We start from the raw sequence: 13,752 nt of genomic DNA on the forward strand, positions 1-13,752 counted from the left end.
GTGGAACTGCATGTACTATGCCGAGGAATATGTAATATAAATATTATAATCAGGGAATGTAACAAAATGATGCTGCCCTGAAGACCAAGATCAAGAAATTGCTTTTTAAAATGAACATATTATAGCAAATACCTGTAGTTGCAACCTGCTTTTAGGTGTAAGAATTTGGAAAGTCTTTTGATTTCTTTTATTCTTAGTTTACTATTAAATTTTTACAATTATAACATGAAAATGATAACCAGCACTATTTATCTCTCAAGATTATTGAGTAAATCATAATGTAATGATTCAATAATTTTGAAAACACACAAACATACAATCCATTCTTTATTTCTCTGTAATGATATGTATACACTACCAACATTTGATAATAGAGTCAAAAGATTCATCATTCTCCTGAATTACTTTAAGTGGCTCACATTTTAAGAATCTGTAAATACACATCTGTAACCATCTTGTGAATATAGATTAGGCTAATTTGCTTGACTGTTGTAAGAGTAATAAAATTTCTAGAAATATAAACATTCTTCATTTCTTTTTTTTTTTTTTTTTTGTCTTTTTATCGGTACTGGGGACCGAACTCACAACTGCCTGTTTGCAAGGCAGGCGCTTATGCCGCTGAGCTAAATCCCCAGCCCCACTATTCACAACTTTTAAAACTTTTTCAGTTATTCAGTCATAAGTGTGAAATTATGGTACAAATTTCCAGTGACTTAAAGTTCTCTGGGAACAATTATGTGTATGCTTGTGCACATTTTTCTTCTATACCATAAATATTTTCTTATACTTAATCTTCCATATCATAACAGAAGGATCCTGATGATTTTAACTTTTCAGTCATAAAAGAATTTCAAGAGGAAACCTCCAATGGAATGGAATGGCCATGTGCAAGTGCTTTTTCCTTATGTTTGAGGCTCTGCTTGGTATTCATTGCCTGACCATCTTGACTGATTTCAAAGCATCCTTGGCTAAGTAGTCATCTATCACTCCCAATGGCAGATGGCAGCTCTTCTTCCTCCCTCAGCATCTGCAGAAAGGAAAATTTTATTTTATCATCCCACATATGCTCAAAATAGAGAAGGATGTTATAGATACTCAAAGAATTTGTTTCACTCTAACTTTTTTGTTCTTCTGTCAAATTTTATATATGCCTTACTATTTAGATATTCAATTAATTGCTCTCCAGTGTGTACACACCTGAATATAAACATGTACTACTATTTTTGAATAATCTATGATACAGCCTCAGCAAAAGAACCATATTTTAATGTGCTATTTTCTAGAGATCCCAAAGTTGTCCTTTGTAAAGCTGCTTTTTCTTTTTCAGCAAAGTTATGCAATTCAAGAAAACCATCACTTTTGAAGTATATTTTCCAGTTTCCAGATAGGAGCTTATAATCATTTCATGAATTTGTAATTACTGTATACTGTGCTAAACACAAACATAAAAACTAGTCTAACAAACATAATGCTAAGAAATAAAAAAAATGTCTTACGATACAAGTTTACAAGAAGAATGAGAACTGAATGTATATTCATACAGGATAAGGTAATGGGAGTAAAAAGGATTGGCTTCTCTGAGATGGAAATTATTTTGAAAATCAAGCTCTAATGAAATGAAAGATATATTCGCCTTGCCTAGATTTTGCCTATGAAATTAAATATTTTGAAATACTTTTTGTTCTGAAGTTCAATTTGGCATGATATTATGATTGTCCCACTTCTTGATTTATCTTTGTAGAGAGTAGCATCCAGAAGTGATAGAATAAGCTATTAAGCACAATAAGTTTTAACTAAATTAAAATCACAAGCATATACAACAATTCATATTTTGCAAAATGCATCAATGAGAGCTTTTACATGAGACACAGAATTATCTGAGGAGGAATGACGTTTGGGAGTAACAAATGATAAAAAGGAAATGGATAAATAAATGAACTAAACAAAAGGCATATTTAATATGACATGAATTAAGGAAGATGATTAACTAGAACTTTTATACCAGAGTTCAAAAATATTAATTTGTTTTCATCTTAGCTTCTTTGGAGACAGTAGCTCAATTTGAGATGCAAACTGTAATAAACCAAAGAGCTTTAAAAAATACCCTCATTTGTCCTTAGCTTTTCTGACTTAATAAGTCTGAAGTAGAAATTAGGGATGCATATATTTTATGATGAAACATGATGAGATGAACACATCTATGTACCTATAATTCTTGGCAAGACACACAACATTACCAGCAACCCTGATGCTCCTCATTGGACATTGGTACTTGCAAAAGCTTTAAGAGTGATCGTGATGTTTGTGCAAGAGCAGAACCACTCTTCTAGCTGGTAACTAGGCTGCTATACTCTCATGGCACTTTTTTTTTTGCATTTCTCTTATTTTGCAAATTTTCTAACGCAATTTACTCATAGTGGGTAAGGGCACCTTGTAATTTCTTGGTCTCTCTACATTAAAAATGTGTTTATTTTCCTCAAATTTGATTGATAGATTAACTATCCATGAAATTTTTATTTAAAGTCATTTTCCAATTCACATATGGTAGCATTTTTCAACACCTTTGAGTTTCAGTTTTGCTGAAATCAGCTTGGTTATATTTGGTGTTATGTATCCACCTGATTTTTATGAGCCCATGTTTGTTATGCAGATTAATGAGTTTCATTTTGGCAAATTCACACATGCACAGAGCACATGTTTATCATTTATTCCCACCATTACCCCCTTTCCCTGCCCTCCCTTAGTTGTACATGTTTCCTTTGTGTGTGTGTGTGGATGTGCATATTGTGTTTTAGAGGGACTATTATTAGACCAGGGAAAGTGGTAGACGAGGGAGGGGTAAGAGAAGCTAATGTAGGGCATTCACATATCTTTTCGAATTATCTTTTCTCTGAAAGAAATGATCATGCTTGAAGTATAGAAGTTTCACAAGAATTATCAATTACTAGTTATATACTCTGCTCAGCATTGAATAGTCTTTCAATCTAAATTTTTATGTTACTTAACTCATTTCTTCCTCCCTTCTTTTAAATCCTCCCATAATGCTCCTTAGATTAATACCCTAGTCTAGTTGTATTGGCCCTCCAAAACTGAACCGCATATTGTAACTATACATAACAAATATGGGTGTATTATTTTTATAAATATTCATACTGTTTATTCTGAGAAATTTCTTACACACAGTGTTTCCCATACTAAGCTTAGCATTGCTTTATTAATCTCTTACTAAGTGCATTGACTGATTTTTTTGTAAGTGCAATTAAAATTTTAATTTCTGCAAACTGTTATTCTCTGGTGGTTCCTTTTTTGTAACAGCCTATCCTTGTTTTATGGATCCAATATCATTTTAAAGTTGTGGAGGGAACTAACTGGTATATTTTTAACTTACAATTTGGTTCTTAAATTATTTCTTTTCTCTGGGGTTAATTTTTTTTTTTTTTCATTTTGATTCTTTCTATAGATGTTATTGGTTCTCTTCTACCATGTATCGATCCTTCTCTACTGATTTGCAGTTTTTAAGGAAGGATTAGAATGAGTAGTAGAGGTACATATATTATGTTTCTGACAGAATCTTCATTAGGAGAGGTATAGTTTTTACATGAGCGAGGGGCTCGTATCGAGTAAGCATCACTCTGTAGGTCACTGAGTATAAAAAATGGAATGTTTTGGGTGACTTGAGACTTTTTAAATGAGAAACAGTAAAGATGCCTTTACTCCAGGATTAAGATTCCCCACTGTCTATTGCTCCTCTTTCCTTTGTGTCCCCAGTAACTGCTATCCATATCCTAATTGCTTCTCACTCTGTCCTTAGCTTCTGTCCTGAGCTCCTGTAGACACACAGACTTCTACCTAGGCAGATCAAAACCACTTTTACAAAGTTATTTTGTTCCAGTTTGGCTTATTTAATTAAAACAGTGTTGTACATCTTTAAATTAAATGATCCACTCCTGTTTTCTACGTTTGCTGGCTGAAATTTGAAGCTATTCCTCTGTGGTCTTGGTTAATACTTCATTTGTCATTTGAAGATAAGCCACATCCTTTGCTCTCTTTTCCCCTCAGTGAATCTTATTTATTCACTAAAATTCCCCAAATTTTGTAGTGTTCTGCTTGGTCTCTTTTCTTTCCCCAACACTGTTTTTTTGTTATAGAATATTTCAGTGGATATTAAAAGGAAATGGAGAGTTAATTACATTAAATTTGACATCACCTATGAAAAATTCCTAAGAATATGACAGGTTTTTATTATGTAAATAGAAAATGCATTTACATATTAATAAATGGAAGTACATCAGTAAATATCTTGTTTTTTTTTTTTTTTTTTTTTTTTTGTATCAAGAATTAAACTCAGGACCTTGTGCTTGCCAGACAGGTGCTATGCCGACGAGCTACATCCCTGACCTTACTTATATCAGTAAATAGATCCAGTAAATTTATGATTTTGAGTAAGGTAAGATTTTACAAAAAGAAAACAATGGTGAAAATAAATGTGATAATATAATAATTCAAATGAGGAATTTGGAGTTATTAAAATAAACAAAGCTAAGATATATTCATAATTGCAGTCTTGTGTGCTGTCAATATGCTTGCAGATAGAAAGACTAATATCTCACATACATGCATCTATCCATCTGTGCATCTCTTTTGTTTTATCCTGTTTTTCATTTATCATTAGATTAATAAGAAAATTAGATCATTAAATTAATAAGAAAATAAAGAAAACAAATCTTAAAGAAAACTAAGAGCAACAACTAGGTTTCTTAGACTCCCAAGTAAAGCAAGAGATGACCATGAAACTACTTAACTCGGTATTTAAATTTTGATACAGATTTGTCACTGTCTTTCATCATGAGCCCCTTACAATATTCTGCTGAAACCTGAAAATACTTTCATGAAATATAAATTATAAATACCCACAATAAAGCACATGCTTATATAGAAAACCAAGGATAGTGAAACAGACAAGAGGTGGCAATAAGTTGACAAACACATCTTTATATATATTTCAAAATGCTGGTACATGACCCTTTGTTTGGTTAGTCATATTATGGGACAATCAGATTATTGTTCTTTTGCAAGAATAATTTTTAAAAAAATAGTATTGCTATCTTTCTTAGCTTGATTTTTCTTCTATCTTTAAATAATCTGGATTCATTCTTTTCTTCTATCATCTTAAATAAGAATATTACCTTATTAATATTATCACAGCTTTTCTTCTTTTCAACTATAAAAATGCTAAGGTATTAGTACCCTGCTAACTGATACTTTATTGCATCTCATTCTTTTTTGATATATAGTAATTTTATTAGCACTGGTTCAATGTATTTTCTAATTTACTTAAAACTTTTCTGCATGGTGAATTATTAAGTGAATGAGCGATTGAAATTATTTTTAACTGATTTTCAAATACATATTTCTGACAAAATAGAAAAAGTAGTTATTATGTCATAATGTTTTGAAATTTATAGATGATAATTTTATGGACTATTATTAAGTTACCAACTTTTGAAAATATATCATAGGCTTGAAAAGAGTATAATAGTCTCAGTTTTGGAGTATATTTTATATGTAGGACATGTTTATTATGTTATTTAAATCTTAGAGATCCTCATTAATATTTTGTTTGTTGTAGAAATTATTGAAAGAGCTATATTAAAATCTCATTTCACAATAGTGAATTTACCAATTTCATCATGCAGCCTTTTGAGTTTCTACTTTACATACTCAGAAAATACATTATTGCATGGAGTTAGAATTTTACGTATATAGCACTGGTGAATTTGAATTTTTATCATTATATAAAGACTTCTTTATACTTTAAGCCATACAAGCATAATTATGATGCAATCTTCAGCCTCAAATTTAATTAGAACTGTTCTTTCACCTCACAGGCCTTTTCTGCTTAAATTTGGTACTTTCTTTGGCAATCATGCCTTCCTGAAGCCCAGGCTTCCCTTTTGAAACCCTATAGGTAATGTGTGGCCCTTAGCTAATGTAAATAGTTAATTGGTTTCCAAATCTAAATGAAGGTACACTTGGGAAATTTCAGGTGACAATTTTTTTTTACTTTCTAGATCTACATAGATTCATGTTCAAACTACACAAATATTCTACTATGTCCCTCTGATTTTTTGGTTGTTTTTGTTTTTGTTTATTCTTCTCCCTCCTTTCTAACTTAAATGCAGAGTGCACTGCCTTTCAGGATCACAGCTCTGTGTAGTTTCTGATTCTTCCTTCCCTTTTTGAGTGGTCCCTATTTTGAGTGTCTCTCTATGCCTGTGGTTTTAAAGTCCAAACTTTGTGTTACACAAAGTATTCTATTACCTCTTCCGATGTCTTCAAATTTTCTCATTATATGTCAATTCAACCATACATTTAAAATTTAACTCTTTATATCTTTTATCCAAAGGGCACATTTAATGATCAGATTGTGATTTCTAAATGCTATTTTGGACCAATCGTTGCTCTAGTTTTGGCTTAATGAAGGTCAATCATAAGCCTAATACATCTTGTGCTACAAAGATATACCAAAGAACCAGACATCAGTTAGGGGACTGTTAAAACACTGAAGGGGGTGATGACACTGACTGCACCCACTGACTGTAGGACATTCTGTGAGTCCACTGTGGTGTCAGAGAATGAAAGTTGGACTCTCCAATGAGAAAATTGTGATAATAACTTCTTACCCTTGGAACTAGTAGTGAAAGGAACATTAAGCATGTTGCTTAACTGCTTTGGAGGATTTGTGGTTTAACCTGATGATGAGATAAAGTTCTTTAAAAACAAACAAAAATCCAACAAGTTGAAGAATGCCAATTTTTTAGAAAATGGTGGGAATAACTGGATTAGGAAATGAACATTTTGATAAAATGAAAGCAAAGTTTTGTAAATAAGGAGGGGGAGAGAGGTGGAAGGGAGGGAATAGGAGTGGGGAAAAAAAGGAATCGAGATACGTCATACACAGGCACAAATGTTACGTGTGATCATCGTGTGTATCTAAATTATATCAATAAACACAATTTTAAAAAGATAATGAACATTTTAAAGCTCTGAGGAAAATAATTCAAGGAAGATTATTAGAGAAAAAAATCAATTGAAAAAAAGATTTTTGAGGATAAGGTATTTGCTGAGATCCCAAAGAATCACTTCCTTCCTCCCAAATCATTTGGTATTTTCAAAAGAAAGATAAAAAAAAAACTTGACAATGGAAAGATTTGGTTGTCTCTCTCCTGAACGTGACATGAAAGCCAGTCATACTAATGGTGGACTTCATGACACTGTGTCACCTCCATGAAGCAGTATAGGCTTTGCAGAAGAATCCCTACCCAGACTCTGCACCTGGGTCATATCAAGCCTATACATTTGACTTTAGGATTGTAGGACATGATATGGGGTTATAAAAACAAGAAAAATGATACCATGAGGGAAAGAACATATCCAGATTGTGGGCTCATGCATAATTACATGGCTAAGTCTTTTCAAAATGTCAAATGCACAGGGGAAAAAAGTGGGAAGTGTGAACTTTGAATCAACGTTTAAAAAAATGACTGAAAGTATAATTTGGAGAAAACTGAGGAAATTTAAAAATGAAATGGTTATTAAATAATATTACAGGATTATTGTGCATTTTAAAATGTAGCATGGAAGTTATCATAGCTTTCCAGCGAAACAGAACAAATAGGATATGTGGGTATGTACATACACATACATATACAGTAGACTTCAACATATTTTATTGGAAGGAATTGGTTCACTATTGTGGAAGCTTAAAGAATCCAAAATTTCATGAGAAAGTCTGGCAAACAGGAAAGTTAGGAGGGAATTCCAGTTCAGCAACAATGTCAGTCTGCTGGTGAGTTGATTTGGAGTTTCATTCAAAAGCCCTATGTTGGCAGAATTCTTTCTTGTTTGAGGAAGTCAGCTTTTCCTAAAATTAAGCCTTCAGGTAACTGGATAAGGCTCACCACTTGATGAAGATATTCTGCTCTGTTAAACCCACTGATTTAAATGTAAGTCCCATCCAAAAAAACACACTCACAGATATAGTCATAACAAAGTTTAATGTACTACACAGGCACTGTGACTCAGTCAAGTTGTCACGTATAATTAACAAATAATAATGTAGCAATGTACAAGTTATTTATTCTTATCACATTCAAACAAAAACAGTTAATGATAAAATGCCATAATGCCCACAGCTCATGTTCAAATAATTCAGAATAGATAGACACCTACATAGACACACCCATATAACACAATTTGAGCAATTGTTTTTTCCAATTATCTCTTGCTACTCTTTGCACAGAATAGTTAGTAAAATTATTGAAAAAATTTTTTTGATCAAGACACTTTAGTCTTTGGAAAGTATAGGTTTCTTGTTTTAAATGATGTATACTTTTAAGACTTAGAGAACATAGTATGCAAATATAATTTTATTTTTAGCTATTGCTCATAAATGGTTGAGGATTATAACTATTTTTTTTAGTAACAGGCTATGTTCTTCACAAAATAAATGGCCATAACTCATTTGTATGCATAAATTTTCACAAAATATCAAGTTAAAATTTCCATAATTTAGATTGTTGTTTACTGGAATAAATTATGAGTACATTATGAAGTACATGATATATGTTGAAATATGTAGTTATTAAATAACATATAAATTTTTAATAGCTGTCTTTTCACTTATCACATTCACTTAAATATATACTGTTCTTTCTATGTTATTTAAAAAGAGTAAAATTATATATCATATACTTGCATATATTTAGTTGGAAACTTTTTTTATATTAAATAAATGATATTTTTCCACTTTGGCCTTTTTTACGTGAGAGATTTAACATCTTTTTTTCTTAGTTCTGTACTCATGAAAAACTAAAATTAAAAATCTAGCCATTTACATAAGAACAATAAAAACTTAATAGAAAATTATAATTAGAAATTTTCCTTAAGAATGGTAATTTATAATTTTATATATTGCCCTATTAGGATGTTTATAGCTATTATGATATAAATACACTAAGTTCTCTTCCAAAAGTACAAAATTCAAGTATTATTTTCAAATCCAATCACTGTATAATTTTATACAAGGCAAATTACCTTAATGATATCCAAAAACTTAGTTAAGACAAACATAGTGAGATCCAATATTAAAGACCTAAAATAATGGATTTTTCATTATTTTCTATTTCAAATCTAAGATGCCAACTGATTTTGCCTCTAAAACAAGAGTAATCATAATCATGTTTTAGTGTGTGAGAGATTAGCTACCTTAAAACAATCAATTCTACTTTAGTAAGAGATTCACAGTACACAATAAAAGTAAGCAAATATTTTATGTGTTTTATTGCACTTTATACTTCATCAGAAATACCTGATGCCTCCAAAGGCCTGACCTTTCAAGCAGTCATGAAGCCCGGTCACTCCTCTAGGACTCTTTGGAAGACAGAATTCTCTAGGTTGAAGATAGTTTATTCAAATAGTTTCTGTATTTCTGCTAAAGAAGAAACACTCTGACTTGAAAGAATAATTTGGTTTCATCTTCTCTTTTCAAATTCTCATCAACACAGGAAATGACTGTGAATATGTTTATTAAGAAGAATGATTTCTATGGAAAGTTGTGGAACAGTCAACCTTAGCAAAAAACTTTATAATATTATTAGAACAAATCAAAATCTTATAGGAACTAATGTTTTTTTTAGGGAGCTTTAGGGAGCCCACCACTGGGAAAATTTTAGGTATTGTTTCAAATCTAATATTCATTATTACTGAAAACTTAGAAATAAGAGGGTAGTGTGATAACAAGGAAAAAGAATGGATTCGGGAGTCAGAACTGTCTCATGACATTAAGAAAACATAGCTAATCTCTTATTTTTTTTTTTAATCGGTACCAATGTTCCCAACATCTTGTTTTTATTGCTCAATTTACAATGATTTAGAGCCTCACTAAACGCTAGACTCCTCCAGTTACTCATGGTCATTGCAATCCTTCGTGCTCTTGTATGGTTTCTGCAGTTTTAATTTCATTCTCTGCTTCCTTTCTGCACAGCTTCTAACTACCTTTGTCCACAAATAAAATTTCAAATGTCCAGTAATTCTTTTTATATCTAACAGAATTATTCTTCTCAAAATGTTCATTCTGTTATCACAGGCGATCAATTATTATGCTCATACACTTGATTCAATGCTTTCCTACCTTGATGTATGGATTTCCTTAAGTCAAATTGTGTGAATTACACAAAGACGTCCCTAACTTTCCTTACAATGGCTACATTTTGAAATTATAATATTAGTTTATGCGGGAATGTTTTATACTGTCACCTAGTGGTGATTCCTTATTCACCAACCACTTAATTTTGGTAGATTGCCATTGTTATACAAGTAGTGCACAATTATTTGAACAATCTAGTTGAATATGTTTTACTGAGTTATTTGCAAAAATTAAGTTCTGTTTCAAGAACAAGGAGTAGAACAAAGAAGGAAAAGAAAAACAACACAAAGCAAAAATACCCACTTTTCTGTAGCTTATATGCTTTTGCATTTTGTCATTTTTTATAAAAAATCAGAAAAAAATGAGAAAAATCTTAATAACATGAGAAGCACAAGACATGTAATTTTATAAAATTAAAACAAATTATATGTCAACTTTATAATTTTATGTCTGGATGCTCATTGGTTAGAGATGTTGAACTGTGAGTTAAATAGCCCTGTTAAATAGATGCAATGTTTTTGAAATGTGTAACTCAAATGCAAAGCAGAAAGAACATCACAGTGCTTTAAATTATAGCACATTTTTCACAGAGATATGTGCTAGTAATTCTGAAATTACATGTCTGGGACTGAGAAAACTAAACACATAGTGAATAATGTAAGCCAGTTTTTTTCATGGAAAATAGTTAAAAAATAATTACAGCAATTGGAGTATGAATGAACCATGCTGGGTCAGATTGTATGTGATGATATCAACATTGACTGGTGATGGATAGGTAGATGGATGGAGAGACAGAGACAGTCAGATGGACAGACAGACACACAGACAGTAGACACACATGCATGTAAGTATGAATGTATGCCTCTCCACTGACGGTGTCTAGCAGCATGGATCATATAGTAGCAATGAGCACATGTAATACTCAGATCTTGGTTACTAAACATCATACTTTAATAAAATATACCTGTGTTTTAGAGAAGCTAAATGATTTCAACTTTGGGATGGAGACAGTGTAAGATAAGCTGAAATAACTTGTGTTCAGAAATTACAAGGTCATACTGAAATGACATTGTTCCAAACTGGAATACATAGTTGTTAAAATTGGGACAAAATAAGCAATAAAGTAAATGGAAGTGATGAATTATAACCCTCAGAATAGAACAAATTTCTATGATGTCATTATAGTATAAATATATAATTAAACAAAAATTTAAGAGGACTTTTAAATCTTCATTATATTAGAATACCAATTAAAAATGAACCAGAAATGATAAAGGTGTTTTTTAAATTACCAGTCTGTGAACACCACAATACTCATTGTTTCAGGAAAGTACCATTAAAGGGTCTTAAAAATAATGGGAAAAGATCATGTGAAAGAGAATATCCTCATAATTTTATAGCATTTTCCCTGTAAGGTAGTCCTTAATTATAAAAAGAAAAATAGCAACTTTACAGTGGAAAATCCAAGCTAATATCAACTTAGCCAAGTGATATAGTCAGCACCACCAATGATAGCATGGACTGCTGTGCTGATGTGATGGTTTTTATCCTAAATGTCCCCAAAGGATCATGTTGAAGGTTTGCTCCCCTGATGCTGATGCTACAGGATGGTGGCAGAACCTACAGAGTAAGTGGGATGTAGTGGAAAGAAGTTAGGTCATTGGAATGTCATTATCCTCTGGAGAGGATAATGGGTCGCTGGTTCCTTTTCTTTGTTTCTCAGACAACACGAAGTGAACAGATTTTTGCCTCATCCTCCCCACTATGATATTCTCAAAGGTGCTCAAAGGTGACAGGGTCAACTGGATCCTGGGAGCCAAATATGAGCTAAAATAAACCTTTCCTCCATCTCAGTTAATTACCTCAGGTATTTTGTCACAAAGGACATTTGACAAACAAATGTGAAAGGGGCTCTTTTGGCAGTACACTTGCCAAAAATGTGCAACTCGAAACTAATCATGAAAAAATATCAAACAGACTTGAACTGAAGAATACACTCTAAAATAGCTAACCAGTTGCTACTGTGTTTAAAAAATAGACATGAAGAGCTATTTGATGTGAGAGGAGATTAAGGAGCCATTTGAATGCCTATAGATTATTTATAGTGCTTTCAGTTTCCTGGTTATAAAAATTAAAATGGGAGGATATAAATGAAAAATACTTTTGGATTCTTTGTACTATTTTTGTAAGCATGAAAATTATTTCAAATTTAAAAATTTACAAAATAAAAATGAAATTAACAAAATTTTAATTTAAAAAAAATAAACAGAATTGAAACTTTTCCTGCAATCCCTGTAAGACTTAAAACTTGTACATCCATCATCCTATTTTTACACATTCAAATTTTTGTGTGATTTTAGAAGCTTGTTTTTTAACTGCTTGTGATATTCTCTAAGGTAATAGAGTCACTATTAATGACTAAGTTAACAGACAATTTCATCTGCAAACTATAACTGAAATAGATAATTCTTGTTATAATTTGGCATTGATCAATAGCTTTTTTTGAGGAGGAGGATAGAAGAGGCTTGATATTGGTGATTGAAACTAGGGTCTTTTGCATAATAAGCACAAGGTCCCAGCCCTCGGTTATTAGTTTTCAAATTTGAAGTAACATCCATAACAAAATAGGCTGAAGAAGGCTGGTTTCAATGAAGATTCCTTGGCTTCTCTTTCAGGAAATTCTAATCAGGAGATCTGGGGTGAGGCCTTAGAATTTGTATTTCTATTATGTTTCTAGGTGAGGGTGACAGGGCTAGTGCCTATCACACTTTGACACACATTGGTCTGCACTACAGTTTGAAATTGTAGGGTTAATCTTTTGCTACATTTCTCTTGTTTCTAGTATGATTTCATTTAAAAATAAGAAGACTCGAAAAAAAAGAAAACTCACTTTAACTGCATTTTAATCCAATGGCTAATATAAAAATAAATGTATTTTTACGGTTATTTTAAGATTCCTTTAATGATCTATGTAGCTTAAACATGCCTTTCAAGGAAAATTAGAACTAATATAAAAACACGTTTCACAAAATTTCAAGTTTGTCACCACAGACAATAGAAATTTTTGTGAATTCAACTATTTTATCTTTTAAAGATTAAGATTAACTTTTGAAGATTTCGTCCTCTATTTCCTTGCCTCCTTCTCCACAAATAATACAATCAGGAATAACTTTTATTTTCTTTCTTTAAAAAAGGCAGTGATACCTGCTTATTAGTATTTTAGGAAGGATTAGTGCACCATTTATGACTGCTGATTTTAAATCTGAGATGTAAGGTACTTGGATATCTGGCATCAAGAGAAAAAAAAAAATCCTTTGGAAACACTGAAAATCAGTGAACTTCTTGCACACACCAGAAAACTGAATTCGGATACAACAATCTCAGGGGTATTTCACACTCTCCTGATGTTTTTCTTCAAGAATCTTATTAGGTTTTCAAGATGAAGATCCAAACAATGTCTCTTTGAAGGTCGAAGAAGTTGAAAAGGGTAGGGATTTTTAATTATGCTCAAAAGCTTTCTTCAAACAAAAATTTACTCTCCAGAA

General features: G+C 31.7%; 1 long non-coding RNA gene across 1 annotated transcript in view; it reads right to left on the minus strand.

Annotated features, from left to right (window-relative positions):
- Nucleotides 1–314: 314 nt before the first annotated feature.
- LOC134471796 (uncharacterized) overlaps nucleotides 315–13,752 on the minus strand; it is a 32,225-nt gene continuing 18,787 nt past the window's right edge. The window contains exon 2 of the long non-coding RNA XR_010041454.1: nucleotides 315–1,027. This is a non-coding gene — a long non-coding RNA (uncharacterized LOC134471796). The remainder of the gene's footprint in view (nucleotides 1,028–13,752) is intronic.

This window comes from Cavia porcellus, unplaced genomic scaffold (genome assembly GCF_034190915.1).
Source record: "Cavia porcellus strain 051 isolate PalLab524CR breed Dunkin Hartley unplaced genomic scaffold, mCavPor4.1 scaffold_20, whole genome shotgun sequence".
Lineage (NCBI taxonomy): Eukaryota > Metazoa > Chordata > Mammalia > Rodentia > Caviidae > Cavia > Cavia porcellus.